General features: G+C 39.2%; 1 protein-coding gene across 6 annotated transcripts in view; it reads left to right on the forward strand.

Moving 5' to 3' along the window:
* Positions 1 to 6,207, forward strand: part of trdmt1 (tRNA aspartic acid methyltransferase 1) — a 79,018-nt gene that overhangs the window by 32,319 nt on the left and 40,492 nt on the right. The gene's annotated exons all lie outside the window — the stretch shown is intronic.

Genomic DNA, 6,207 nt, shown 5'->3' on the forward strand with positions numbered 1-6,207 from the left:
TTTTTGTACTGGAACTCTGTGGGTTTATGGGTAAATGAAATAAATAAAAGATAAATATAATTAGCAAATGCATGAACTACAGCCATAACATTTACATGAATTGAATGCTGTCTTTAAACACAATACACATTAAAGAGCAGGACGCTTTATAAAAATGTACAGTATTGTACAGGGGATGGCACCAATTTGGTGTAGAATGAACGCAGCTACGTAGTTGCGGAGTACATGCATGACTTCTCTCATCTACAAACTTGACACCAGGCCCGGACTGGGCCATCTGGAGGGACGGGAAAATTCCCAGTGGGCCGCCCGCGAATTGGCAGGCTGGAGCCCACAGATTCGTTTCAAAATCAGCCCGTAAATAAAGTGTCCACATAATTTAAAATTGATTGTCTCATTGTCAATCAACTGTAACTACAATGCCCCTTACAGGCACCAGAAATGGTGAATACATTTCAAAATAAGAGTACACTTTTAGCTGTCTTAATCTTGCTGGTTTAACTTCATTTGGTGTGTCTTGTTAAGTGTAAAATGCCTTATCCCTTTTAATGTACATTTGCTTATTGTTTTTGTTTTTTTTGCCCCCCCCCCTACTTTTGCTAAATGGTTTTATTAAACATATAAACATAAAGAAAACACAAAACACATTACAAGTATAAAATATAACTTGAAGTAAAAATTTTATGTTCACATACTTGTTCAAATAAACAATGATCGTGCTCTTGTAAGAGCATTCAATTGTAAATTACTAGTGATGCACCGAATATTCGGCCACCGAAAATATTCGGCCAAAAATGGCAAAAACAGCTATTTTTGGTGGCCAAAATCAAATCAAAGCCGAAAGAATATGGCCGAAATAAGATGTTGTGGTGACGCAAGCAAAAAAACGCTGCAAGCAAGCTGGCTTTTCACCGTGTGAGTTTGCACAGCAGCTCCCGGGCGTCGCTTGGTGTACAACATTTAAGTGGGTCGAAAAAAGACCAAACTGCCGTGTACTGCAGTACAGGTGAGCCACTGTTTCTCCTGCACCGCCTTCCCTTTTTTTTTTTTTTTTTTTTTTTATTATTATATAAGAGCCCCTCAAACGCTTCCACTTTTTCAACAGCATCCCGGTGGCCGTGCTAAATACTTTAGCTAATGCTAGCACTATTGCTACCTACAGTTTTAAACACGGAAACACTTTACCGCTATCTCTGGGTGGCGACAGACCTGCACAGGACGCTGTGTGTGACTTTGAAGTCCGTTCCCGAAGCCGTTAAGCTGGTGCGAACATATGTATTTATTTATTTTTAAACATTGGTGAATATGTAAATGTGCGGATTTTAAGTGTGCCGCACCTAGTGTCCTGCCGCACGCATCCGTGCCTGCCTGTGCGAACTACATTGACTATAAAGTGCAATCGCACCGCCAGAAAATGCTCAAACCTTGTTTAGTGTTTAATGTACCATTAGCCAACATGTCTGCGGTGTGGGCACATTTCAATTTATATTGTGCTTTGTTAAAATGCCAGTGCTAAATAAATATTTTATAATAATATTATAATTTTAATTAATTATAATAAATACAATGATAGTAAATATTGGCCTAATTTTTTTTCGGTGTTTCGACTTTCGGCCAAGCATTTTTCATTTTCGGTTTTCGGCCCAAAAATTTCATTTCGGTGCATCCCTATAAATGACATTTTTGATTAAATGCTATATCATTGGAGGGAATGCTCATCTATTTTACATTGATACACAAACTGTAAAATTGTGTATGTTCATTAAAAATGTGAGCTCTGAAATTCCAGGGCTAAAAATGAGTCCCAGTCCAGCCCTACTTGACACTATTGATTTATGACCTCGTTAAATGCCACTAGTGGAGAACAAGCTTGCTTGTCACCCAATAAATTACACTCGTTATTTAAAGTTACGTGGATTGGAGTGTCACAGTTGCTAACCTGTCTGTCGTGCTCTCTGCTCTTGCCCTATAGCGAGGTGGCTTAAGGCAGATTTATTTTGGAGTATCATCTGGCCAGTTAAGCAATAAAACTTCTATATATTAGGCAGGGTAGACATATTTGGGAGTATTTTTCGGCTTGCGTCTACCTCCAAGCAGACAAACAAGCCACTCTGCCTGACTGCTAATTGCAGGAGAGCACAGCGGGAGTCGTGTTTGTGTGTGTGCGCGTGTGTGTGTGCCTGCGGCTCTGTTCCTTTCACTATTAATAATAAACTAAATGGAAAAAAGAAAACGGAAATGTAACATTATTAAGGTACATTTAGATTATTGTGTAGCTTTTTGACCTTTAAAAGTTTAAATGTCCAATCTTTTACGCCCGATACCAGATCAGCTGAAAAACATGTTATCGGATCCGATTTCTGATCACGTGATTGGATCGGCTCATCCCTACCAACTAGGGATGTTCGACACCACTTTTTTTAGACCGTTTATAATAATCATAATAATAATAATGATAATAATAATGCATTTGATTTATATAGCCCTTTTCTAGACACTCAAAGAAGCTTTAAAATGGAATGGATACATTATTCATGCACTCACACATTTACACTGTGGTGGCAGTAAGCTACTGAAGTAGCCACAGCTGCCCTGGGGGCAGGCTGACGGAAGTGTGGCTGCCAGTGTGCGCCTACGGCCCCTCCAACCACCACCAAACATTCACACCTTCCATACATCAGGGTGAGTAGCTCTGGAGGCAATGTGTGTGAAGTGTCTTTCCCAAAGACACATGACTTGGGGAGAGCGGGGATCCAACAGCCGACCTTCTGGTTACTGAACGACCGTCTCTACACCCTGAGCCACGGCCGCCGCGATTCCGTTACTCATACTCAAATCTTAAAATACTTACCGATACCGATACCAAGTGCCTCTACCATTAGTACAATTTCCCCAAAAACTTCAAATTGGTTGAAATTAATGGCAAATGCTCATGTCATTTTGCATGGAGCACACAATAAAATTAATTTAAAAAATTGATAAATAAAATGAAGAAAAAAAAATCCAGTGGCCAGGGAAAAAAATTCCCAATCAAAATATGTGGTTGTAAAACTTCATTAATACAGTGAAGTGCAAATAATTTAATTCAATACAATAGTGTTACAAGTAGTTTAGTAATATCTACCATGTTAACAATTCCTCTAGCTTTTTAGTGTGTGATGTTTAATTATATCTTGTTTTGAAATCCATATGTTTAATTTGGAAGGCTGCTCTGTTTCCTGTTTCACATTCTCCATTCATCATTCATCTCAATGTCAATGACGATATACTGTATAATATACAAAGATCTGTCTGCACTTCAGAGCTAATTAACCCATTAAGGCCTAAATTGCCTGCCAAAACATGCCTCTAAAACCTATGGAGGCATAAAGTGCCTGCCAAAACATGCCTCTAAAACCTATGGGCGACTTCTGAGTCACCCCCAAAACCCTTTTTTTCCTGGAAATGAAACAAAATTGTCAAAGCCTACTAAATAATTGTTATCTCAGCTCCTTAAGCAGATAGAAACATAATTCCAAAACATTTCAGAGCTTGCACCTGTAGCGTTCACACAAACCTAAGTTTATTATTATAAACCTTCAATAAAAAAAAAAAAACAACAAACAACAACTGTCGCATCTGCGGGTATATTTACCTTCAACACTCGAGAGCAGTTGTAATAACCTCGGGGGATCGAGTGGTAATTATTCGTCGTCCATTCTGTTACAAAGCCGTCAAAATTTTCAACCTCCTCATTGTCTACAAACAGATTTCTTGTAACTGTATGTTACTGTTGACTCGTTACACTGATTCAAATTCCTCCTGCACCGTTGTCAATCACGACATTAATTTATAACTCCCGCAAACCCGCGCCAGCCATAAATGCTCGAAGAAAATTCCAGGACATGCTACGAGGCCTACGTCACCCTCTCGTGCATATTCTGATGCATTTAATCGGCTAAGAGACCAATAATTGGTCAAAACAAAACAAAATGACCTATCCGCTCTCCCGGCTTTAAAGGGTGAAGCGCACTGGAGCGCTCCCAGCTCTAACGGTAGAAGCACGGTCATGTGCTTCCGGCCTTAATGGTTTAAATTGTTGAGTACAACTGAAGACTTATGTGCTCTCTTTCCCCTCGTGGTGGTCAATAAATGCAAAATAAGCATTTCAGCTTTTAGTTCCTGACCGAAAAACGGCCACAAGAGCGGGGGCCGATACCAGTATCGATAACCATCGCGAGTACCGATACTGTGAAATGTGTCCTGGTATTGGCCCGTTACAGATACCTGGTATCGGTACCCGCCCATCCCTACTACTTACGATATAATTATATTGTGCAAAGGAGGTTGCACGATGTGTTAAACTGAACGATATTTAAATGCCAGATTTTTATTTGTTTATTATCTTTTTGTGTGGGGTCTGATAAAGATAAAAACATTTTTTTAAAAAGGAACCCCGACTGTTATGACAAGTTTGCTCAATATTTTTTATTTGGTTGTGAGATTCATTTTTCAAAAATCATTTCTACATTTTGTAGAAACTTTATTGGACGAACTCTGCTATTGTTATTTAAGTTGCAATGCATTTAGTGCGTAGTGACGTAGAATGGCGGCAGGCTTTCTACCGAGCAATGTAAAACACCTATAAAGAAAGCAAGTTATGCCTCGTAGAAAGAAACAATATGCTATCGGGAGAGTCACTCTCCCTCACGCCGTGCTCTTGTAATTCACCCGACACATTCAAGAGTTTTGATCGTCCCTTTAGGAACGCTACGGAGGCTAAAATACCAAGAATTGGTTAAAATAAATAACAATGGCGGTGTACGTCCAAATAAAGTTTCTAAAAAATGTATTAAACTGGAAATTATTTTTGAAGAATGAATCTCATAGTTATGTTAGCAACAACCATTTAAATAATATAGAGCAAACTTATCAAGACAGTCGGGGTTCCTTTTAAGATTTCAAAAAATCCTTATGTGTGTACCAGGCTGAAAGAGTAACTCAACAGGAATTCAGACTCTTGCTCCACCCCTCACTAAGATTTTGGAATCGTCGCTCAAACGGGGTGTTGCCTGGAGGACCGTTGGGTTGCAAATGGGAAGAGGGTTGGGCGTGGTCTGACTTATTGACAGCAACAACTCGCTAAGAAGGCATTTAACTCATTTGCTCCCAAAGATGTATTCATAAGTTTTTTCAAAATGTTTTTTTATGCTAGAGCATACAGAAGGCTTTGATGAAGCCTCTGAACTGAAGAAAATGCTTGAAGCATAGTAGTTATTACAAAAAAGGCCAGCAGGTGGCATCAGAGTAGAAGAGATCAACCAGGGCCATCTTACAAAGAGCTATTTCCCCACTTTTTAAAACTGATTTGTGAATAAAGAAAGAAGTTAGTCCAATATTTCTTTTGGTGGGTTTCATGTTTTTCTAGCAATAGAACAAAATATTCTGTCGGCCTTTCAAAATCTGTCAAAATGCAGTAAAACAGCCGGGAGCAAAGAGGGTTGCTTCAGTGAAAATGGCTGGGAGTGAATGAGTTAAGGAGACTGAGACGGTGGGTGGCATAGGCGACAAAGTCACAGTCTGTAACTTCTTGTGTAATGAGAGGACAAACAGCCAAATTGTGTTTATCTCATTGTTTAACCTCAACATGGCACCAAACATGTTTTTTCAAGCTTTCAACAAACATGCACTAAAATGTCAAAATAATGACAGGGCATGTAGCTGTCTACATGCCCTGTCATGTAGACACCAGTTTATACAGTTTATCAGCAAAAAAAAAGTTGATTTAGTGTTGATTTACCCTTTAGGTCTGGTAATAGCTATGAATTAAAATACACTAATTAAAATAAAGAATAAGAAGAAGTTTGAATCCCCTTTAGGCATTTGAACTTTAAATATTAAGAACAAATCACTTTAAGAATAGTACATTACAGTTCTATTACACCTCTATAACGAAAGTTACACATGTAACCATAGTTCTATGAGTCCCGAACAACCGCCAGAGGCGGTCCTTAACAGCATGGAAAGTGTCTTTGCGCACGTGCAGATGAGATTACATACCAAAGAGACACGTTACTAGTGACCCCCGGGTGATCTATGGCATGTATTTAAAAGGCCATGGCACCTGGTAAACATTCCCACAGAACCGACCTCATGAGAACATGAGACCTCCGAGTGACAAGCCACTCTGGCGGTCGTTTGGTACTCATAGAACCTTAGTTACTTATT

The sequence above is a fragment of the Leptonotus elevatus genome, chromosome 21 (genome assembly GCF_054856555.1).
Source record: "Leptonotus elevatus isolate MCC_2025b chromosome 21, RoL_Lele_1.0, whole genome shotgun sequence".
Lineage (NCBI taxonomy): Eukaryota > Metazoa > Chordata > Actinopteri > Syngnathiformes > Syngnathidae > Leptonotus > Leptonotus elevatus.